At 44.9% G+C, this 25807-nt stretch overlaps 1 protein-coding gene across 1 annotated transcript in view; it reads left to right on the forward strand.

Moving 5' to 3' along the window:
• Positions 1-25807, forward strand: part of DOCK2 (dedicator of cytokinesis 2) — a 1209209-nt gene that overhangs the window by 936506 nt on the left and 246896 nt on the right. The gene's annotated exons all lie outside the window — the stretch shown is intronic.

Consider the following 25807-nt stretch of genomic DNA (forward strand, 5'->3'; position numbering starts at 1 on the left):
CCCTCCTGGTGACCTCAGCTAAGGCTGGTGGAATCCCGGCATTCCATCAGCCTTAGCTGGAGTTACCAGGAGGTCAGATCCATTATGGATCCCATTCTGGTGAACCCCAGCGCTACTTGGAACATAGCCTAAGATGTGTATAATTCCAAAAAAAAATTATGTACATAAAACAACAAAAATGTAACTAAACGGGCACCCCAATATATTCACTCAGTACAATTTTTTATGATGGATACATTTTTTCTTATAAAAAGTTTTTACATAAAGTCTGTAGCAAACTTGGTGCAGGAATATTTATTTTCCACTTTACATATTCCCCCGACAATTCTTGCATATTATTTTTTCTTCAGAATGTTCCCTGCATACATTTTGTCCGCAAGTAGAACAGAAACGCTCCGATTTTCTTTCTTTCTTTGCTGGACAAATATAGCAGCGCTTTCTTTTTTTTTCTCTTTGCTCTGCCTGTTCCTGAAAGCATATTCCACATCGGATCATTGCCTCTGTAATTTGCCTTGATAAGCATTTTGTGCTGCTTCTCTCTAGCATAGTAGGCATCAAAAGTTCATAACAAAGTTCTGTCAAAAATAGACGTCTCTTGTCATTCCTGTTGGCATGGAATTCTGGATTAGTTTGACAATAAACAATATAGCTATTGAGGGATGACACATCAAGGATATTCGAAAAAAGGGCAACAGGCCAACGTTTAGTCTGCCTTTTACACGAATATTCAGTAATCATTTCGTCCATCTTGTCGACACCTCCTTTTGTCTTATTATAATGAAGTATAATTTCAGGTTTTTGTTTCCTGTCATTGGTGTCAATACTTTCATCGTGATGCATTGTGCTCAGTAATATCACAGATTTTTCTTTCTTGGCTTTATAGGACACCATTGTTGCCTCATTGCAGAAACCGAATACACTCTCGTAGATTGGTCGCTGTGCATGGTGCTTCATTATTGGTGGAATTTCGCGGCGGTTTGGTCTCATTGTACCAACAAGTGTTAGTTGTTTCTGAAGCAAAAAATTGGCCAGTTCTAAATTAGTAAAATAATTATCCATAGTGATATTTTTTCCAGAATGGAAAATTGGTAAAGCTAGTGTTTTCACTATGTTGGAACATAGATCTTTCTGGACTGAAGCGTCAGCTTCTTTTCCAGGATCACATTACCATGTCAGGCAGAATCCACACTCTTCCCAGCAACAGCCATCGACCAATAGTCATAAAGACTGAGTCATAAGTTCTTCCCCAACAGCAGTACAGACAAAAAGACTGAGGAGTACATGTAAACCAAAGCAGGCCTCAAAGGCCCCAGGTACGTGAATCTGGGGTAGTCACAAAAAAGCGTTGCTATACGAGATGCCTATAACATAAAAATATATGAACAACTGGATATTACTAACAACTATATACCTGAGGATTACCTTGAGTTTCAAAATTCTAACTAATGTAGTTTTACAGATAATAGAAAACAAGTAACCTAGCAGGCCTGCGAGGCCCCAGGTACGCGTTCTAGGGTTAAATGTCCAGTTGTATCTTTATCTGTACCAGTAAGTTTCTATAATGAAAATACTATTTCAAATTAATAAACTTTGGTGTTGGTTGTGTTGACCGTGTCTCCTATCTTTTTCCTCTCCAAACCAAGGTTGCCCAAAAACGGGCAGTAGATACAGTATGTATGTAATATCATTTTTTGTAATCCAAAACCAGGAGTGGGTGATACAGGCAGAGGTGCTAGTTATTATGTTAATATCATAATTGACCTCTTATTGTTCCACTCTCTATTTTGGTTTACAAATAATGATACAAAACACTGGCCACATACTTCTAATAATGGCAACCATGTTGATTTATTGGTAAGCTTGTTGACGTCATTGCGTCAAGACTCTATACTCATATATCCATTGGACACAAAATGGAGAGACAATCACTGTCACGCTATCTATACTCATCAAGTCAAGTGTCAGAAATAATGAATTCATGATAAACATATACAGGCTCATGAATTCACTATTTCTTACACCTGGGCAGGTGAACATAGATGTAGCGTGTGACAACCATTGTCACCTCAATTGGTGTGTAATAGATTAGGTATAAAGAAGAGAATATGGTGAATATACAAGGCAGTTATCTACTCAACAGGTCAGGTGTCCTAACTTTTGAGTTTTTGGACAGTAGAGGACTGAACTGGATTTCCACCATTTTCTCTTCGTTCTGTCACACTAGGCATATACAAAAATAGAGTATGGAAATAAATGTTATATTTTTGGGGCCACCTCATATCTCTATACTAAAGACACAAGTATTTTTAACTACTGGAGATATGTTGTGGCCCAAAGAATATGTGTGTGGCGAAGTTTCTTGGCGCACGGTGTGTGTTGCCGGTGACGATAGATACAATAAACCAAATATAAGTGTGGCAAATTAAACTGTTTTTATTTAGTTAACAAAGTCTAAAACTTATTTTTTGGTACCACGACGGCTTGTACCGCGACGGCTTGGGGTAGAGTGATGTAAACGGGGGGTGTGAAGAACTGAGACCTGGCTAACCGTGGACGATGCAGAGGTGGCAGGAGAAGGGGCAATGAAACTAGAAGGGTCTGGAAGTTCGGGGATGGGGCTTGACACATGAGGGGCTTGAGACGCACTGGAAGGGTGAGACAAAACTGACAATACAGACACATCGGATGGGGGAGGAATACTAAGAGTTTTTTTTATTTTCTGAGTTTTTGTTTGGGTTTGCCTGGTAGGGGGACGTCTTTGTGGGCTCATATGCTGTAGCGTGGTGGCGGGAGACACATCAGGGTCCGGCTGCACTGTCTCACAGTCCTTTGTGCTTGTCGAGCGCTCGGCAATGCCAGAGTCCAGCTGCGTCGTGGTGGTGGGGGGAACATAAAGCCCTGCCAGGGTCCTGCTGCATCGTTGGGGGGGGACATAAAGCCCTGCCAGGGTCCTGCTGCATCGTGGTAGGGCCGGTCCGATAAGCCATGCCTGGGTCCTGCTGCATGGGGGGGGCCGGTCCGATAAGCCATGCCTGGGTCCTGCTGCATCAGGGTGGGTCCTGGCCGGAAATCCATGCCTGGGTCTTGCTGCATGGGGGGAGCCGGTCCGATAAGCCATGCCAGGGTCCTGCCGCATCGGGGGCTGCTCCGATAAGCCATGCCTGGGTCCTGCTGCATCGGGGGGGCCGCACCAATAATCCATGCCTGGGTCCTGCTGCATCGGGGGGGCGCTCCGATAAGCCATGCCTGGGTCCTGCTGCATCGGGGTGGGTCCTGGCCGGAAAGCCATGCCTGGGTCCTGCTGCATTGGGGGGGGGGGGGCGGTCCGAAAAGCCATGCCAGGGTCCTGCTGCATCGTGGTGTCAGTGGAGGAGGTCCAAGCCGGAGCAGCGGTTGTCATGGTGGTGGCGGTGGGATGTCCAACTGCACTCGTCATGGTGTTGGTGCTGTAGTGGAGTCCACCTGTGGAAGGAATTGAGGTGGCCATGCAGTGGTATGCAGCAGAGGTCGGCATGGAGGTTAATCGTGACAGTGACGGCACAGTTGGATATGCCGCCACTGTCTGCTGTAAATTCCGACTCTGCTGCATAGCCTGCACAAAAGCAGCATTGCAGGCCTGCATCACACTGAGCTGGAGATCAGGGCTAAGGTGTTCCGACATGCCCAGCTCAATTTGGTTGAAAAAATGATGAGCTGGCCTCTGGAGGTCGGCTTTCACTTGATCAAGGCTTTTGGTGACCTCCTGGATACGGCAATTCAAGAGGTTATGAGAAACATCCATTCGGTCACCTAAAGCCTTGACTGCTTCGTGTAAAACCGAGCTCAAGTGCAAAAACTCAGGCATGAGTTTCCGAAGCTCTCTGTCGCTGCCGGGATGAGCCCAAAAAAAGGGTGCCGTGGAAGAGGACTGCGAAAGGGGAAGACCTGATAGGCCAGCTCCCTGGTCTCCAGTTAGTGTGGAAGGCCCACCTGCTGCTGCGCTGCTGGATGGCTGGGACGGGTCCGTGGCTGCCGGCTGAAGGACCGCTCCAGAACCTGGAGCGACAGTCGTGCTGTGTGTGCTGTGAAAAAAGGACAAAGGAAATACAAAAAAATAACCAGACGCTAAATCCTGTGGAATTTGAAAATACAGATTATGTCAATGCAATACAACCGAAAGCATGTGAGCAAAACTTACATTCTCTGGAGAAGGACCGGTCTTAAAAATGACAGCACACGATGATATTTGTACAGTCTGGTCCTTGCTCCTGAACCACTGGCAGCACGACTCTCTTCGCGCAGGTCCTTGTTGAAGCAGTCCTTCATGGAACGCCAACGTGTTTTTACTTTGTCCACTGTTAAAAAAAAAAAAAATTATGGTCAGTAAATGGACTTTTTGTCCTGCAAAGACAACTGTGTGTGATGAAAGAAACTCTGAAGAGTTTCTTTCATCACACACAGTCAAGCGAGCACGGCCAAGGTCTCTGCTGCTTCACACTGCAGTGCAATACTTACCAAATGCATTACAGACCCGTGGCGTGGCATTGTCCCTGCCATCCCACAACGCTTGGGCCACCTCATTCCATAAATGGCGGAGCATGCTGTTCATCGAATGCAGTGGATCCCAGCTGTCCCACAACGGAACTCGCTCCTGGACCAGGGTTATAAGGAGGTCATTGTCAATACGGTTGTCGTCCCGTCGTGAAGCCTAAAATTAAAAGAAAATCATTAAAGTATGCTCAATCACATAAGGAAAAGAAAGAGAACAGATGATGAGAAATGGCATGAATATGAAAGTCAACATACAAAAGGATTCCAGAAGAAAAATTTAAAGAAATTCAAGGGTAAAGAAAGGAAGATTCAAGAATATTACAATGAGGACAGTCAGCCTTGTTTACATACCTGCTGCCGTCTTCCCTCCGGAGGTTGACTCCGCTGCTCTGGCCCGGTCTGTGCCTCAGTGGAAGTGCTCTAATAAAAAGGAAAAATAAAATTGTCACATGTGTCGATGTGACAGTGAATACTTACCAAGCTGAAGAGGCAAATACTCACCTCACTGACATGCTCCACTTCCGACTGACGTGACTCAAACTCCTCACCAGATGAAGACTCCGAAGAAGACATTCTGATGCATGTTGAAAAAAAGAAATGGAAGAAATTAGGACATGTAGAGCCAAAAAATAGAAAATAAAGGCATTGGTTAGGATATACTCACATTGTCCTGTGTCTTGTCCTCTAAAATGCTGTCCGACAGTGTCTTGTCTTCTTGAGAGTCTGATGAGAAGTGTCCTGAAACTGTCCCCTCCCTTTTATCACCTTGATGCTAGGGGGTGGCTTATCAGTGTCTAGACCTCCTTATCTTAATTGAAACGCATGCGTTCAAAAATGCATGCAAACGCATGTACGTAAAAAACGCATGCGTTTCCATAGACTCCAATGCATTTTTTGACGCAAAAAAACGCAAACGAACGCATGCGTTTTTATGCGCCAAAAAAACGCCTCTGAAAATTACTACATGTTGCATTTCTGCAAATGAACGCATGCAGCAAAAAACGCATGCGTCGTAAAACGCGACCAAACGCGTATAAAAAAAACGCATGCGTTTTTAATGTTAAACATAGGGGAAAAAATGCATGCGTTTTTATGCAGTACAAACGCTGCAGATAAAAACGCAAGTGTGAAACCAGCCTAAATCCTTAATAAATGTAACGCTTGGCATGTGTGCCAGAATCCTATGGGTAACTTCACACTAGACAATTTTCCTGCATTTTTTTCTGCAGCAAAACCTTATCTCTTTTCAGGAAAGAAACTACAGACAAAAAGAAGAGTTTTTGTTTGCATTTTTTATGCATTATTTGTGCATTTTTGCTGGGATTTTGGCATGCTAGATTTGTCTCTTGTTTGTGCTGATAAAGTTTAACCCCTTCATGACCGGGGGATTTTTCGTTTTTCCGTGTTCGTTTTTCGCTCCCCTCCTTCCCAGAGCCATAACTTAGACATAATTTTTCCGTCAATTTGGCCATGTGGGGGCTTATTTTTTGCGGGACGAGTTGTACTTTTGAACGACATCAGTGGTTTTAGCATGTCGTGTACTAGAAAACGGGAAAAAAATTCCAAGTGCGGTGAAATTGCAAAAAAAAGTGCAATCCCACATTGGTTTTTTGTTTGGCTTTTTTGCTAGGTTGACTAATGCTAAAACTGACCTGCCATTATTATTTTCCAGGTCATTACGAGTTCATAGACACCTAACATGACTAGGTTATTTTTTATCTAAGTGGTGAAAAAAAATTCCAAACTTTGCTAAAAAAAAAAAAATAAAAAATAATAAATTGCGCCATTTTCCGATACTCGTAGCGTCTCCATTTTTTATGATTTGGGGTCGTTTGAGGGCTTATTTTTTGCGTGCCGAGATGACGTTTTTAATGATAGCATTTTGGTGCAGATACGTTCTTTTGATCGCCCGTTATTGCATTTTAATGCAATGTCGCGGCGACCAAAAAAACGTAATTCTGGTGTTTCGAATTTTTTTCCCGCTACGCTGTTTAGCGATCAGGTTAATACTTTTTTTTAATTGATAGATCGGGCGATTCTGAGCGCGGCGATACCAAATATGCGTAGATTTGATATTTTTTTATTGATTTATTTTGATTGGGGGCGAAAGGGGGGTGATTTAAACTTTTATGTTTTTTTTATTTTTTTCACATTTTTTTTAAACTTTTTTTTTTTAAACTTTTGCCATGCTTCAATAGCCTCCATGGGAGGCTAGAAGCAGGCACAACGCGATCGGCTCTGCTACATAGCAGCGATCTGCTGATCGCTGCTATGTAGCAGAAATGGAGGTGTGCTGTGAGCGCCGACCACAGGGTGGCGCTCACAGCCACCGGTCATCAGTAACCATAGAGGTCTCAAGGACCTCTATGGTTACAATATACAAGCATCGCAGACCCCCGATCATGTGACGGGGGTCGGCGATGACGTCATTTCCGGCCCCCCGGCTGGAAGCGGTAGTTAAATGCCGCTGTCTGCGTTTGACAGCGGCATTTAACTAGTTAATAGGTGCGGGCAGATCGCGATTCTGCCCGTGGCTATTACGGGCACATGTCAGCTGTTCAAAACAGCTGACATGTCCCGCCTTTGGTGCGGGCTCACCGCGAAGCCCTGCATCAAAGCAGGGGAGCCGGCATCAGACGGTATAGTACGTCCGATGCCGGTAAGGGGTTAATGTTTGAAAAAAAAGCACCAAAAATGCAGATATCAGGTTTTGCTGTGTTTTTGTGCCAAAACCTGATTCTATAGAATAGGACTTTTTTTCATGTTTTTTCACCACCCACTCATCTAAGTGAGAGAGAAATGCTGAAAAAACACTGAAAGAAGTAACCTGCTCTACTGTGCAACAAAATATGCAAAGCACAAAATCCTAATGACAAAAACCAAGCTGTGTGCATGAGATTTCTGAAATGTTAGACTTTGCTGGTACTGTAAAACGCAGGTGAAAATTTGCATAAAAAAGCATTAAAAAAACCCTGCAAAAATGTCCAGTGTGAACTTAGCCTAACTCAATCTGTGCAATATTTCTGATTTATTCTTACTATTAAATCATCCCCATTTTGTTCCAGACTGATTTGTAGAGTTGAGCGACCTTGACCTTTTTAGAGTTGAGCCGGGTTTCGCGAAACCCGACTATCTCAAAAGTCGGGTCGAGTGAAATCGGCCGATTATGACGTAAAGTCGGGATCGACCGAAACACGAAACCCAATGCAAGTCAATGGGGCAGCATAGTCGGCAGTGAGTGGGGGCCAGGAAAACACCTAGAGTGCCCATTTTAATGTCAAAACCATCCATTCTTCTTAATGAAGCTTGTCAAGCGTAATTTACCTTATAATAATTGGAAGGCATTTGAAATTGGGGGTCATTTGGCTAAAGTTGTGGTGGGTAGGGCTGGTTCAAGTAATTAGTGGGCCCAGGAAATCTGGACCACGTCACGGCAGTGGAGCAGGGAGAGGTAAGTATTTCAACTTTGCAAGTGCTGTGAACCTGAGCAAGCAGGGGGGGCCCACTCGTTGGCATTGGCACTGGCACAGGGCCCCTCAAAGTACAGCGGTGTGTTTGCACGGCGGGGGCGCCTCCCACCGGCAGCAACACTTTTGCGTACCATGAGAGGCCCTGTGCCAGTGACGTCGCCAACTAGTATTCCTCCCCCCACCTGATGAAGGAACCTGCACTTTCATCTGCACCTTCCTGTTTGTCCCCGTGTAAGGTGGTATCGTATGCGGGAAGGGGGACCTGACTTTCAGCAGGGTCACAATCTTGCAGTGTAGCGTGCACGGGAAATGTTGCGTTATGGGTCAATGTACCAGCAGACTCATCTATCACTGGCTGGGCAATGGGCAGGATGAGGAGGAAACACAGATATAGGCCCAAAGAATAAAGTGGGCTAAATGCAGTTCAAAATTGGTAACACAGGACTAATCAGGGGGCATTGCAGTGGAGGACAACTGGAATGAGAGGCTGACACAGAGAGTAGGCCCAAATCAGTAAGTAGTCGAAATGCAGTTCAAAATTGGCAACAGTAGTAAACAGGCGGCACAGCTTTGTTCAGTGGAGGAGAACAGCAAGGAGTGGCAGACACCGATAGTAGGCCCCAACCCAACTAGTAGGCCAAATGCAGTCTAACATTAACAACTACTTAACGAGCGCCTGAAAACGGAATTTTAGGACAGGAAACCAGGAGAACAGCAAGGAGCGGCAGACACCGATAGTAGGCCCCAAACCAACTAGTACGCCAAATGCAGTTGTTCCGTTTAACCACAATTTAATGAGAGCCTGAAGATAGAAGTTCAGGAAAGGCAACCTGGAGAACACCTTGGAGTGGAACACACCATCTCTCTACACCCCATACCCAATTTGTAGGTCTAATGCAGCGTAGTTTCCAACAACTACTAAACGAGAGCATGATGATCGAAGCATTGGCGAGGAAACCTGGGGAACACCTTGGAGTGGAACACACCATCTCTCTACACCCCATACCCAATTTGTAGGCCTAATGCAGCGTAGTTTCCAACAACTACTAAACGAGAGCATGATGATCGAAGCATTGGCGAGGAAACCTGGGGAACACCTTGGAGTGGAACACACCATCTCTCTACAGTGGAACACACCATCTCTCTACACCCCATACCCAATTTGTAGGCCTAATGCAGCGTAGTTTCCAACAACTACTAAACGAGAGCCGGAAGATCGAAGCAATGGAGAGGAAACCTGGGGAACACCTTGGAGTGTAACACACCATCTCTCTACACCCCATACCCAATTTGTAGGCCTAATGCAGCGTAGTTTCCAACAACTACTAAACGAGAGCCGGAAGATCGAAGCAATGGAGAGGAAACCTGGGGAACACCTTGGAGTGTAACACACCATCTCTCTACACCCCATACCCAATTTGTAGGCCTAATGCAGCGTAGTTTCCAACAACTACTAAACGAGAGCCGGAAGATCGAAGCAATGGAGAGGAAACCTGGGGAACACCTTGGAGTGTAACACACCATCTCTCTACACCCCATACCCAATTTGTAGGCCTAATGCAGCGTAGTTTCCAACAACTACTAAACGAGAGCCGGAAGATCGAAGCAATGGAGAGGAAACCTGGGGAACACCTTGGAGTGTAACACACCATCTCTCTACACCCCATACCCAATTTGTAGGCCTAATGCAGCGTAGTTTCCAACAACTACTAAACGAGAGCATGATGATCGAAGCATTGGCGAGGAAACCTGGGGAACACCTTGGAGTGGAACACACCATCTCTCTACAGTGGAACACACCATCTCTCTACACCCCATACCCAATTTGTAGGCCTAATGCAGCGTAGTTTCCAACAACTACTAAACGAGAGCCGGAAGATCGAAGCTCAGGAAAGGCAACCTGGAGAACACCTTGGAGTGGAACACACCATCTCTCTACACCCCATACCCAATTTGTAGGCCCAATGCAGCGTAGTTTCCAACAACTACTAAACGAGAGCCGGAAGATCGAAGCAATGGAGAGGAAACCTGGGGAACACCTTGGAGTGTAACACACCATCTCTCTACACCCCATACCCAATTTGTAGGCCTAATGCAGCGTAGTTTCCAACAACTACTAAACGAGAGCCGGAAGATCGAAGCAATGGAGAGGAAACCTGGGGAACACCTTGGAGTGTAACACACCATCTCTCTACACCCCATACCCAATTTGTAGGCCTAATGCAGCGTAGTTTCCAACAACTACTAAACGAGAGCCGGAAGATCGAAGCTCAGGAAAGGCAACCTGGGGAACACCTTGGAGTGTAACAAACCCTCTCTCTACACCACGGAAGTGCTGATTCTTAGGAAGGAAGGCTGTCGGAAAGAAGCAGGGCGCGTCCGAGGGTGATTATATTCTTATTAGGTATATACTCACCCTCGGACGCGCCCTGCTTCTTTATTTGTAATGAATGTTTATTTGCAATGTGGTTTTGACTTACTCTATTTTTTTGGTAAATAATGATTTTATTATTTTCATTGTTTTGCATCTTCTTGGCAATAATATAAAGAAGACGCGACAGGACAACACTCGGTGGATGCCATATCTGTGTTTAAAATTGAAAAAACCTTTCAGTTAACTACTTGCAGGAGAAAGTTATTGTAGCTGGTGGCCATTTTTAGTACTGTACCAGATTTTTGTTGTATGTGTTTGTTTTTAATGTTAAAATGTCTGCATTTGATATCTCTCCAGTATTTTCTTTTTTATAAGCAAAATACTTATTTTTATATTTTCTGATGTTGGTTCCAGGGGTACACGGGCAGCAGTGGTGTGGTCAGTGGAGGCCTAGTGGAAGGAGTGACCGCAGACAGGCATCGAAGGCCTAAAATAATAACACATGGCTGTAGGCAATTTTAAATTGGTTACAGGGGTACACGGGCAGCAGTGGTGTGGTCAGTGGAGGCCTAGTGGAAGGAGTCACCGCAGACAGGCATCGAAGGCCTAAAATAATAACACATGGCTGTAGGCAATTTTAAATTGGTTACAGGGGTACACGGGCAGCAGTGGTGTGGTCAGTGGAGGCCTAGTGGAAGGAGTGACCGCAGACAGGCATCGAAGGCCTAAAATAATAACACATGGCTGTAGCCAATTTTAAATTGGTTCCAGGGGTACACGTGCAGCAGTGGTGTGGTCAGTGGAGGCCTAGTGGAAGGAGTGACCGCAGACAGGCATCGAAGGCCTAAAATAATAACACATGGCTGTAGGCAATTTTAAATTGTTTCCAGGGGTACACGGGCAGCAGTGGTGTGGTCAGTGGAGGCCTAGTGGAAGGAGTCACCGCAGACAGGCATCGAAGGCCTAAAATAATAACACATGGCTGTAGGCAATTTTAAATTGGTTCCAGAGGTACACGGGCAGCAGTGGTGTGGTCAGTGGAGGCCTAGTGGAAGGAGTCACCGCAGACAGGCATCGAAGGCCTAAAATAATAACACATGGCTGTAGGCAATTTTAAATTGGTTACAGGGGTACACGGGCAGCAGTGGTGTGGTCAGTGGAGGCCTAGTGGAAGGAGTGACCGCAGACAGGCATCGAAGGCCTAAAATAATAACACATGGCTGTAGGCAATTTTAAATTGGTTCCAGGGGTACACGGGCAGCAGTGGTGTGGTCAGTGGAGGCCTAGTGGAAGGAGTCACCGCAGACAGGCATCGAAGGCCTAAAATAATAACACATGGCTGTAGGCAATTTTAAATTGGTTACAGGGGTACACGGGCAGCAGTGGTGTGGTCAGTGGAGGCCTAGTGGAAGGAGTGACCACAGACAGGCATCGAAGGCCTAACATAACAAAAATGTCAATACAGTGGTATTGTCAGTTGCAGGCATTGAAGGATGTCAGCGCATAGACTAAACATTGGTGGAGCTGTGAGATAATTTTGCAAGTGGTAGAGCACTGTTTGAGCTGGGGTGGGGGGAAACTGTCTTGTGGCCGGCGGTACAGGCCCAGGGCCCCTCATATTACAACGGTGTGTCTGACGTTGGGTGCGCACCACCACCGCCAGAGACACTTTATTGTACTAGGAGGGACCCAGTGGCAGTGCCGTCGACCAAAAGCGGGCTCACCCACCTCTTCAGACAAACTGCACTCTCACGGGTGCTGTCGCCAAGTGTCGATACCACGGCCCCGTGTGGGAAGTTTGGCCATTTAGTGAAGTGTAAACATGTCGTATGCTGGACAATCAGGTGCAGAAAATTACGAGATTGGAAAAGGCATTCAGAATAGTCCACAGGCAAGACCTTTTCATAGGAAAGCTAGGTGTCAGCCGGGCAAGGTGGGGCAAAAGATTTCGAAATCCAGTTGTGGTTCATTTTAATGAAGGTTAGATCATCTACATTTTGGGTAGCCAGACGAGTCCTTTTTTCTGTTAGTATTGAACCTGCAGCACTGAATACTCTTTCTGATAGGACACTAGCTGCCGGGCAAGCAAGCTCCTGCAATGCATATTCTGCCAATTCTGGCCAGGTGTCTAATTTTGATGCCCAGTAATCAAATGGGAATGACGGTTGAGGGAGAACATCGATAAGGGATGAAAAATAGTTTGTAACCATACTGGACAAATGTTGTCTCCTGTCACTTTGAATTGATGCTGCAGTACCTGTCCTGTCTGCGGTCATAGCAAAATCACTCCACAACCTGGTCAGAAAACCCCTCTGTCCAACGCCACTTCTGATTTCTGCCCCTCTAACTCCTCTGGTCTGCTGGCCCCTGCAGCTCGTGTGAGAACGATCACGGGCGCTGTGTGCAGGGAATGCCAGAAGCAAACGGTCAACAAGAGTTGATTGTTTGGTTGCTAATATTAGTTCCAAGTTCTCATGTGGCATTATATTTTGCAATTTGCCTTTATAGCGAGGATCAAGGAGGCAGGCCAACCAGTAATCGTCATCATTCATCATTTTAGTTATGCGTGTGTCCCTTTTGAGGATACGTAAGGCATAATCCGCCATGTGGGCCAAAGTTCCAGTTCTCAAATCTGCGGTTGTGCTTGGTTGAGGGGCAGTTTCAGGCAAATCCACGTCACTTGTGTCCCTCAAAAAACCAGAACCCGGCCTTGCCGCGCCACCAATTTCCAGTGGCCCCGGAAAAGCTTCCTCATTAAAAATATAATCATCCCCATCATCCTCCTCGTCCTCCTCCTCCTCTTCGCCCGCTACCTCGTCCTGTACACTGCCCTGGACAGACAATGGCTGACTGTCATCAAGGCTTTCCTCTTGCTCAGCTGCAGACGCCTGATCCTTTATGTGCGTCAAACTTTGCATCAGCAGACGCATTAGGGGGATGCTCATGCTTATTATGGCGTTGTCTGCACTAACCAGCCGTGTGCATTCCTCAAAACACTGAAGGACTTGACACATGTCTTGAATCTTCGACCACTGCACACCTGACAACTCCATGTCTGCCATCCTACTGCCTGCCCGTGTATGTGTATCCTCCCACAAAAACATAACAGCCCGCCTCTGTTCACACAGTCTCTGAAGCATGTGCAGTGTTGAGTTCCACCTTGTTGCAACGTCTATGATTAGGCGATGCTGGGGAAGGTTCAAAGAACACTGATAGGTCTGCATAGGGCTGGAGTGTACGGGCGAACGGCGGATATGTGAGCAAAGTCCACGCACTTTGATGAGCAGGTCGGATAACCCCGGATAACTTTTCAGGAAGCACTGCACCACCAGGTTTAAGGTGTGAGCCAGGCAAGGAATGTGTTTCAGTTGGGAAAGGGAGATGGCAGCCATGAAATTCCTTCCGTTATCACTCACTACCTTGCCTGCCTCAAGATCTACAGTGCCCAGCCACGACTGCGTTTCTTTCTGCAAGAACTCGGACAGAACTTCTGCGGTGTGTCTGTTGTCGCCCAAACACTTCATAGCCAATACAGCCTGCTGACGTTTGCCAGTAGCTGCCCCATAATGGGAGACCTGGTGTGCAACAGTGGCAGCTGCGGATGGAGTGGTTGTGCGACTGCGGTCTGTGGACGAGCTCTCGCTTCTGCAGGAGGACGAAGAGGAGGAGGAGGGGGTGCGAACGGCTACAGCCAATTGTTTCCTAGACCGTGGGCTAGGCAGAACTGTCCCAAACTTGCTGTCCCCTGTGGACCCTGCATCCACCACATTTACCCAGTGTGCCGTGATGGACACGTAACGTCCCTGGCCATGCCTACTGGTCCATGCATCTGTTGTCAGGTGCACCTTTGTGCTCACAGATTGCCTGAGTGCATGGACGATGCGCTCTTTAACATGCTGGTGGAGGGCTGGGATGGCTTTTCTGGAAAAAAAGTGTCGACTGGGTAGCTCGTAGCGTGATACAGCGTAGTCCATCAGGGCTTTGAAAGCTTCGCTTTCAACTAACCGGTAGGGCATCATCTCTAATGAGATTAGTCTAGCTATGTGTGCGTTCAAAACCTGTGTACGCGGATGCGAGGCTAAGTACTTCCTTTTTCTAACCATAGTCTCATGTAGGGTGAGCTGGACTGGAGAGCTGGAGAGCTGGAGATCGTGGAACTAGCGGGGGTGCCGGTGGACATGGCAGACTGAGAGACGGTGGGAGATGGTATTGTTGCCACCGGTGCCCTAGATGCAGTGTTTCCTACTACGAAACTGGTGATTCCCTGACCCTGACTGCTTTGGCCTGGCAAAGAAACCTGCACAGATACTGCAGGTGGTGCGGAAAATGGTGGCCCTACACTGCCGGAAGGGATGTTGCGTTGCTGACTAGCTTCATTGGCCGAGGGTGCTACAACCTTAAGGGACGTTTGGTAGTTAGTCCAGGCTTGCAAATGCATGGTGGTTAAATGTCTATGCATGCAACTTGTATTGAGACTTTTCAGATTCTGTCCTCTGCTTAAGGTAGTTGAACATTTTTGACAGATGACTTTGCGCTGATCAATTGGATGTTGTTTAAAAAAATGCCAGACTGCACTCTTTCTAGCATCGGATACCTTTTCAGGCATTGCAGACTGAGCTTTAACCGGATGGCCACGCTGTCCTCCAACAGGTTTTGGCTTTGCCACGCGTTTTGGGCAAGATACGGGCCCGGCAGATGGAACCTGTTGCGATGTTGATGCCTGCTGCGGCCCCTCCTCCTCCGCTTCAGAACTGCTGCCGCCTGCACCCTGTTCCCCCAATGGCTGCCAATCGGGGTCAAGAACTGGGTCATCTATTACCTCTTCTTGTAGCTCGTGTGCAACTTCGTCTGTGTCACCGTGTCGGTCGGTGGTATAGCGTTCGTGATGGGGCAACATAGTCTCATCAGGGTCTGATTCTTGATCAGCACCCTGCGAGGGCAATGTTGTGGTCTGAGTCAAAGGACCAGCATAGTAGTCTGGCTGTGGCTGTGCATCAGTGCACTCCATGTCAGATTCAACTTGTAATGGGCATGGACTGTTAACTGCTTCACTTTCTAAGCCAGGGACGGTATGTGTAAAGAGCTCCATGGAGTAACCCGTTGTGTCGCCTGCTGCATTCTTCTCTGTTGTTGTTTTTGCTGAAGAGGACAAGGAAGCGACTTGTCCCTGACCGTGAACATCCACTAACGACGCGCTGCTTTGACATTTACCAGTTTCACGAGAGGAGGCAAAAGAGCTAGAGGCTGAGTCAGCAAGATAAGCCAAAACTTGCTCTTGCTGCGTCGGCTTTAAAAGCGGTTTTCCTACTCCCAGAAAAGGGAGCGTTCGAGGCCTTGTGTAGCCAGACGACGAACCTGGCTCCACAGCTCCAGACTTAGGTGCAATATTTTTTTTCCCACGACCAGCTGATGCTCCACCACTACCACTACCCTCATTACCAGCTGACAATGAACGCCCCCGGCCACGACCTCTTCCACCATACTTCCTCATTGTTTTAAAAACGTAAACAAACTAACGGTATTTGTTGCTGTCACACAAATTACACGGTGAGCTATAACTTCAGTATGATTTAGCTACCCCTTTACAGGTGAGTGAGACCACAACGAAAATCAGGCACAATGTTACACACTCTGTTGTTGGTGGCAACAAATGAGAGAGATGCCACACACACAGGACTGTCACTGAAGCACAAATGTAAATATTAATCTCCCACTGATTTGATTTTTTTTTTTTTTTAAGGGAGACTTTAGGAAAAAAAAATAATAGAATAAAATGATTTTTTCAGGGAGAATTTAGAAAACAAATAAAACAAAAAAAGGCTTTCTATGGCCCACTGAGTGAGAGATGACGCACACAGGAGTCAGGAGTGGCACACAAGCCCAGAGGCCAATATTTATCTCCCACTGATTGATGTAGTGATTTTTTCAGGTAGATTTTGGAACCCAAATCAAGCTAAAAAAATAATAGGCTTTCTATGGCCCACAATTGGAGAGAGAGAGAGAGAGAGATGGCACACCCAGGAGTCAAGACTGGCACACAAGCAGAAAGGGCAATATTAATCTCCCACTGATTTGTTTTTTTTTTTTTTGTTTTTCAGGGAGACTTTAGGAAAAAAAAAAAATAGAATAAAATGATTTTTCAGGAAGAATTTAGAAACCAAAGAAAATAAAATGATTTTTTCAGGGAGAATTTAGAAAACAAATAAAACAAAAAAAGGCTTTCTATGGCCCACTGAGTGAGAGATGATGCACACAGGAGTCAGGAGTGGCACACAAGCCCAGAGGCCAATATTTATCTCCCACTTTTTTTTTTTTGTTCCAGGGAAAATTTATAAACCCAATAAAAAAAATAATAAATAGGCTTTCTATGGCCCACTATCTGAGAGACAGAGAGAGATGGCACGCTTAGGACTGGCACACAGAAGCCCAAAGGCCAATATTAATCTCCCTTTTTTTTTAAGGGAGAATTTATAAAACCAAAAAAAAATAAATAAATAGGCTTTCTATGGCCCACTATTTGTGAGAGAGATGGCACGCTCAGGACTGGCACACAAGCCCAGAGGCCAATATTAACCCCTCTGTGACCTTAGACGTACTATCCCGTCGAGGTGCCCTGGGCTTATCTGACCCTGGACGGGATAGTACGTCATAGCCGATCGGCCGCGCTCTCGGGGGGAGCGCGGCCGATCGCGGCCGGGTGTCAGCTGCTTATCGCAGCTGACATCCGGCACTATGTGCCAGGAGCGGTCACGGACCGCCCCCGGCACATTAACCCCTGGCACACCGCGATCAAAGATGATCGCGATGTGCCGGCGGTGCAGGGAAGCACCGCGCAGGGAGGGGGCTCCCTGCGGGCTTCCCTGAGACCCCCGGAGCAACGCGATGTGATCGCGTTGCTGCGAGGGTCTCACCTCCCTCCCTGCTCCCTCCAGCCCCGGATCCAAGATGGCCGCGGATCCGGGTCCTGCAGGGAGGGAGGTGGCTTCACAGAGCCTGCTCAGAGCAGGCACTGTGAAGCCTGCAGCGCTGCATTTCAGATCAGTGATCTGACAGAGTGCTGTGCAAACTGTCAGATCACTGATCTGTGATGTCCCCCCCTGGGACAAAGTAAAAAAGTTAAAAAAAAATTTTCCAAATGTGTAAAAAAAATAAAAAAAAATATTCCAAAATAATGAAAAAAAATATATATTATTCCCATAAATACATTTCTTCATCTAAATAAAAAAAAAACCAATAAAAGTACACATATTTAGTATCGCCGCGTCCGTAACGACCCGACCTATAAAACTGTCCCACTAGTTAACCCCTTCAGTAAACACCGTAAGAAAAAAAAAAAAAAAACGAGGCAAAAAACAACGCTTTATTATCATACCGCCGAACAAAAAGTGGAATAACACGCGATCAAAAGGACAGATATAAATAACCATGGTACCGCTGAAAGCGTCATATTGTCCCGCAAAAAAAGAGCCGCCATACAGCATCATCAGCAAAAAAATAAAAAAGTTATAGTCCTGAGAATAAAGCGATGCAAAAATTATTTTTTCTGTAAAATAGTTTTTATCGTATAAAAGCACCAAACCATAAAAAAATGATATAAATGAGGTATCGCTGTAATCGTACTGACCCGAAGAATAAAACTGATTTATCAATTTTACCAAACGCGTAACGGTATAAACGCCTCCCCCAATAGAAATTCATGAATAGCTGGCTTTTGGTCATTCTTCCTCACAAAAATCGGAATAAAAAGCGATAAAAAAATGTCACGTGCCCAAAAATGTTTTCAATAAAAACGTCAACTCGTCCCGCAAAAAACAAGACCTCACATGACTCTGTGGACCAAAATATGGAAAAATTATAGCTCTCAAAATGTGGTATTGCAAAAAATGTTTTTTGCAATAAAAAGGGTCTTTCAGTGTGTGACGGCTGCCAATCATAAAAATCCGCTAAAAAACTCGCTATAAAAGTAAATCAAACCCCCCTTCATCACCCCCTTAGTTAGGGAAAAATAAAAAAAAATGTATTTATTTCCATTTTCCCATTAGTGCTAGGGTTAGGGCTAGGGTTAGGGCTAGGGTTAGGGCTAGGGCTAGGGTTAGGGCTAGGGTTAGGGCTAGGGCTAGGGTTAGGGTTAGGGCTAGGGTTAGGGCTAGGGTTAGGGCTAGGGTTAGGGTTAGGGTTGGGGCTACAGTTAGGGTTGGGGCTAAAGTTAGGGTTAGGGTTTAGATTACATTTACAGTTGGGAATAGGGTTGGGATTAGGGTTAGGGGTGTGTCAGGGTTAGAGGTGTGGTTAGGGTTACCGTTGGAATTAGGGTTAGGGGTGTGTTTAGATTAGGGTTTCAGTTATAATTGGGGGGTTTCCACTGTTTCGGCACATCAGGGGCTCTCCAAACACGACATGGCGTCCGATCTCAATTCCAGCCAATTCTGCGTTGAAAAAGTAAAACAGTGCTCCTTCCCTTCCGAGCTCTCCTGTGTGCCCAAACAGGGGTTTACCCCAACATATGGGGTATCAGCGTACTCAGGACAAATTGGACAACAACTTTTGTGGACCAATTTCTCCTGTTACCCTTGGGAAAATACAAAACTGGGGGCTAAAAAATAATTTTTGTGGGAAAACAAAAAGATTTTTTATTTTCACGGCTCTGCGTTATAAACTGTAGTGAAACACTTGGGGGTTCAAAGTTCTCACAACACATCTAGATAAGTTCATTGAGGGGTCTAGTTTCCAATATGGGGTCACTTGTGGGGGGTTTCTACTGTTTAGGTACATTAGGGGCTCTGCAAACGCAATGTGACGCCTGCAGACCAATCCATCTAAGTCTGCATTCCAAATGATGCTCCTTCCCTTCCGAGCCCTCCCATGCGCCCAAACGGTGGTCCCCCCCCACATATCGGGTATCAGCGTACTCAGGACAAATTGGACAACAACATTTAGGGTCCAATTTCTCCTGCTAACCTTGGAAAAATACAAAACTGGGGGCTAAAATATAATTTTTGTGGAAAAAAAAATATTTTTTATTTGCATGGCTCTGCGTTATAAACTGTAGTGAAATACTTGGGGGTTCAAAGCTCTCACAACACATCAAGATGAGATCCTTAGGGGGTCTACTTTCCAAAATGGTGTCACTTGTGGGGGGTTTCTACTGTTTAGGTATATTAGGGGCTCTGCAAACGCAATGTGACGCCTGCAGACCATTCCATCTAAGTCTGCATTCCAAATGGCGCTCCTTCCCTTCCGAACCCTCCCATGCGCCCAAACGGTGGTTCTCCCCCACATATGGGGTATCAGCGTACTCAGGACAAATTGGACAACAACATTTAGGGTCCAATTTCTCCTGCTAACCTTGGAAAAATACAAAACTGGAGGCTAAAATATAATTTTTGTGGAAAAAAAAATATTTTTTATTTGCATGGCTCTGCGTTATAAACTGTAGTGAAATACTTGGGGGTTCAAAGCTCTCACAACACATCAAGATGAGTTCCTTAGGGGGTCTACTTTCCAAAATGGTGTCACTTGTGGGGGGTTTCTACTGTTTAGGTACATTAGGGGCTCTGCAAACGCAATGTGACGCCTGCAGACCATTCCATCTAAGTCTGCATTCCAAATGGCGCTCCTTCCCTTCCGAACCCTCCCATGCGCCCAAACGGTGGTTCCCCCCCACATATGGGGTATCAGCGTACTCACGACAAATTGGACAACAACTTTTGGGGTCCAATTTCTCCTGTTACCCTAGGGAAAATACAAAACTGGGGGCTAAAAAATAATTTTTGTGGGAAAAAAATTTTGTTTTATTTTTATGGCTCTGCATTATAAACTTCTGTGAAGCCCTTGGTGGGTCAAAGTGCTCACCACACATCCAGATAAGTTCCTTAGGGGGTCTACTTTCCAAAATGGTGTCACTTGTGGGGGGTTTCAATGTTTAGGCACATCAGTGGCTCTCCAAACGCAACATGGCGTCCCATCTCAATTCCTGTCAATTTTGCATTGAAAAGTCAAACGGCGCTCCTTCCCTTCCGAGCTCTCCCATGCGCCCAAACAGTGGTTTACTGCCACATATGGGGTATCAGCGTACTCGGGACAAATTGGACAACAACTTTTGAGGTCCAATTTCTTCTCTTACCCTTGGAAAAATAAAAAATTGGGGGCAAAAATATAATTTTTGTGAAAAAATATGATTTTTTATTTTTACGGTTCTGCATTATAAACTTCTGTGAAGCACTTGGTGGGTCAAAGTGCTCACCACACCTCTAGATAAGTTCCTTAGGGGGTCTACTTTCCAAAATGGTGTCACTTGTGGGGGGTTTCAATGTTTAGGCACATCAGTGGCTCTCCAAACGCAACATGGCGTCCCATCTCAATTTCTGTCAATTTTGCATTGAAAAGTCAAACGGCGCTCCTTCCCTTCCGAGCTCTCCCATGCGCCCAAACAGTGGTTTACTGCCACATATGGGGTATCAACGTACTTGGGACAAATTGGACAACAACTTTTGAGGTCCAATTTCTTCTCTTACCCTTGGAAAAATAAAAAATTGGGGGCAAAAATATAATTTTTGTGAAAAAATATGATTTTTTATTTTTACGGTTCTGCATTATAAACTTTTGTGAAGCACTTGGTGGGTCAAAGTGCTCACCACACCTCTAGATAAGTTCCTTAGGGGGTCTACTTTCCAAAATGGTGTCACTTGTGGGGGGTTTCAATGTTTAGGCACATCAGTGGCTCTCCAAACGCAACATGGCGTCCCATCTCAATTTCTGTCAATTTTGCATTGAAAAGTCAAACTGCGCTCCTTCCCTTCTGAGCTCTCCCATGCGCCCAAACAGTGGTTTACTGCCACATATGGGGTATCAGCGTACTCAGGACAAATTGGACAACAACTTTTGAGGTCCAATTTCTTCTCTTACCCTTGGAAAAATAAAAAATTGGGGGCAAAAATATAATTTTAATGAAAAAATATGATTTTTTATTTTTACGGTTCTGCATTATAAACTTCTGTGAAGCACTTGGTGGGTCAAAGTGCTCACCACACATCCAGATAAGTTCCTTAGGGGGTCTACTTTCCAAAATGGTGTCACTTGTGGGGGGTTTCAATGTTTAGGCACATCAGTGGCTCTCCAAACGCAACATGGCGTCCCATCTCAATTCCTGTCAATTTTGCATTGAAAAGTCAAATAGCGCTCCTTCCCTTCCGAGCTCTCCCATGCGCCCAAACAGTGGTTTACTGCCACATATGGGGTATCAGCGTACTCAGGACAAATTGGACAACAACTTTTTGGGTCCAATTTCTCCTGTTACCCTTGGTAAAATAAAACAAATTGGAGCTGAAGTAAATTTTTTGTGTAAAAAAGTTAAATGTTCATTTTTATTTAAACATTCCAAAAATTCCTATTAAACACCTGAAGGGTTAATAAACTTCTTGAATGTGGTTTTGAGCACCTTGAGGGGTGCAGTTTTTAGAATGGTGTCACACTTGGGCATTTTCTATCATATAGACCCCTCAAAATGACTTCAAATGAGACGTGGTCCCTAAAAAAAAATGGTGTTGTAAAAATGAGAAATTGCTGGTCAAATTTTAACCCTTATAACTCCCTAACAAAAAAAAAAATTGGTTCCAAAATTATGCTGATGTAAAGGAGACATGTGGGAAATGTTACTTATTAAGTATTTTGTGTGACATATCTCTGTGATTTAATTGCATAAAAATTCAAAGTTTGAAAATTGCGAAATTTTCAAAATTTTCGCCAAATTTCCATTTTTTTCACAAATAAACGCAGGTACTATCAAAGAAATTTTACCACTATCATGAAGTACAATATGTCACGAGAAAACAATGTCAGAATCACCAGGATCCGTTGAAGCGTTTCGGAGTTATAACCTCATAAAGGGACAGTGGTCAGAATTGTAAAAATTGGCCTGGTCATTAACGTGCAAACCACCCTTGCGGGTAAAGGGGTTAATCTCCCACTTTTTTTTTTTTTTTCCAGGGAAAATTTATAAACCCATTAAAAAAAATAAAAAATAAATAGGCTTTCTATGGCCCACTATCTGAGAGAGAGAGATGGCACGCTTAGGACTGGCACACAAGCCCAAAGGCCAATATTAATCTCCCTTTTTTTTTAAGGGAGAATTTATGAAACCCAAAAAAAATAAATAAATAGGCTTTCTATGGCCCACTATTTGTGAGAGAGATGGCACGCTCAGGACTGGCACACAAGCCCAGAGGCCAATATTAATCTCCCACTTTTTTTTTTTTTTCCAGGGAAAATTTATAAACCCATTAAAAAAAAATAAAAATAAATAGGCTTTCTATGGCCCACTATCTGAGAGAGAGAGATGGCACGCTTAGGACTGGCACACAAGCCCAAAGGCCAATATTAATCTCCCACTGATTGATTTATTGATTTTTTCAGGTAGAATTTAGAACCCAAATAAAGCAAAAAAAAAAAAAAAATGGGCTTTCTATGGCCCACTGAGTGAGTGATGATGCACACAGGAGTCAGGAGTGGCACACAAGCCCTGAGGCCAATATTTTTCTCCCACTGATTGATGTAGTGATTTTTTCAGGTAGATTTTAGAACCAAAATCAAGCAAAAAAATAAATAGGCTTTCTATGGCCCACTGAGTGAGTGATGATGCACACAGGAGTCAAGAGTGGCACACAAGCCCTGAGGCCAATATTTTTCTCCCACTGATTGATGTAGTGATTTTTTCAGGTAGATTTTATAACCCAAATCAAGCAAAAAAATAAATAGGCTTTCTATGGCCCACTGAGTGAGAGATGACACAGACAGGGATGGCACTCTAGCAGAAATGTCAATCTTAATCTCCCACAAACAAAAAAAAAAAACAGGGAGTGTCCTTTAATTACTATCTCCCTGCAGTAATCTCAGCCAGGTATGGCAGGCAGCAATAAGGAGTGGACTGATGCACAAATTAAATAAAAAGTGTTTACAAACCAAAAAGATAGCTGTGCAGAAAGGAAGGAACAAGAGGATTTGTGCTTTGAAAAAAGCAGTTGGTTTGCACAGCGGCGTACACACAGCAATGCAGCTATCAGGGAGCCTTCTAGGGCAGCCCAATGAGCTACAGCGCTGAGGGGGAAAAAAAAATAATGTAGCTTCCACTGTCCCTGCACACCGAAGGTGGTGTTGGGCAGTGGAAATCACTACAGCACAAGCGGTTTGGTGGTTAATGGACCCTGCCTAACGCTATCCCTGCTTCTGACGAAGCGGCAGCAACCTCTCCCTAAGCTCAGATCAGCAGCAGTAACATGGCGGTCAGCGGGAACGCCCCTTTATAGCCCCTGTGACGCCGCAGACAGCAAGCCAATCACTGCAATGCCCTTCTCTAAGATGGTGGGGACCAGGACCTACAGTGGGGCAAAAAAGTATTTAGTCAGTCAGCAATAGTGCAAGTTCCACCACTTAAAAAGATGAGAGGCGTCTGTAATTTACATCATAGGTAGACCTCAACTATGGGAGACAAACTGAGAAAAAAAAAATCCAAAAAATCACATTGTCTGTTTTTTTAACATTTTATTTGCATATTATGGTGGAAAATAAGTATTTGGTCAGAAACAAAATTTCATCTCAATACTTTGTAATATATCCTTTGTTGGCAATGACAGAGGTCAAACGTTTTCTGTAAGTCTTCACAAGGTTGCCACACACTGTTGTTGGTATGTTGGCCCATTCCTCCATGCAGATCTCCTCTAGAGCAGTGATGTTTTTGGCTTTTCACTTGGCAACACGGACTTTCAACTCCCTCCAAAGGTTTTCTATAGGGTTGAGATCTGGAGACTGGCTAGGCCACTCCAGGACCTTGAAATGCTTCTTACGAAGCCACTCCTTCGTTGCCCTGGCGGTGTGCTTTGGATCATTGTCATGTTGAAAGACCCAGCCACGTTTCATCTTCAATGCCCTTGCTGTTGGAAGGAGGTTTGCACTCAAAATCTCACGATACATGGCCCCATTCATTCTTTCATGTACCCGGATCAGTCGTCCTGGCCCCTTTGCAGAGAAACAGCCCCAAAGCATGATGTTTCCACCACCATGCTTTACAGTAGGTATGGTGTTTGATGGATGCAACTCAGTATTCTTTTTCCTCCAAACACGACAAGTTGTGTTTCTACCAAACAGTTCCAGTTTGGTTTCATCAGACCATAGGACATTCTCCCAAAACTCCTCTGGATCATCCAAATGCTCTCTAGCAAACTTCAGACGGGCCCGGACATGTACTGGCTTAAGCAGTGGGACACATCTGGCACTGCAGGATCTGAGTCCATGGTGGCGTAGTGTGTTACTTATGGTAGGCCTTGTTACATTGGTCCCAGCTCTCTGCAGTTCATTCACTAGGTCCCCCCGCGTGGTTCTGGGATTTTTGCTCACCGTTCTTTTGATCATTCTGACCCCACGGGGTGGGATTTTGCGTGGAGCCCCAGATCGAGGGAGATTATCAGTGGTCTTGTATGTCTTCCATTTTCTAATTATTGCTCCCACTGTTGATTTCTTCACTCCAAGCTGGCTGGCTATTGCAGATTCAGTCTTCCCAGCCTGGTGCAGGGCTACAATTTTGTTTCTGGTGTCCTTTGACAGCTCTTTGGTCTTCACCATAGTGGAGTTTGGAGTCAGACTGTTTGAGGGTGTGCACAGGTGTCTTTTTATACTGATAACAAGTTTAAACAGGTGCCATTACTACAGGTAGTGAGTGGAGGAAAGAGGAGACTCTTAAAGAAGAAGTTACAGGTCTGTGAGAGCCAGAAATCTTGATTGTTTGTTTCTGACCAAATACTTATTTTCCACCATAATATGCAAATAAAATGTTAAAAAAACAGACAATGTGATTTTCTGGATTTTTTTTTTCTCAGTTTGACTCCCATAGTTGAGGTCTACCTATGATGTAAATTACAGACGCCTCTCATCTTTTTAAGTGGTGGAACTTGCACTATTACTGACTGACTAAATACTTTTTTGCCCCACTGTATGTCATCACGCTGCCCACACTCTGCATTTACCTTCATTGGCTGAGAAATGGCGCTTTTCGCGTCATTGAAACGCGACTTTGGCGCGAAAGTCGCGTACCGCATGGCCGACACCGCACAGGGGTCGGATCGGGTTTCATGAAACCCGACTTTGTCAAAAGTCGGCGACTTTTGAAAATGTTCGACCCGTTTCGCTCAACCCTACTGATTTGTTTTCTTGATTGATGAATTTAGCTTCATTATTTGCAGTCTAATATGATTTGGAGGAATTTAGTCAGGAATTATATTTATCATGGAATCAACTGGGTCTTTAGTTTCACAAAAAGCATAAAGATGGAGGGAATTACATTTCTGCTATGTCATCATTAAATCCACAAGCCTGCGATAATGTGGTAATAATAACTGCTCAATTATATCCATCTGTAAGCAATATATCACACTGTACATATGAA

The sequence above is a fragment of the Ranitomeya imitator genome, chromosome 4 (assembly GCF_032444005.1).
Source record: "Ranitomeya imitator isolate aRanImi1 chromosome 4, aRanImi1.pri, whole genome shotgun sequence".
NCBI lineage: Eukaryota > Metazoa > Chordata > Amphibia > Anura > Dendrobatidae > Ranitomeya > Ranitomeya imitator.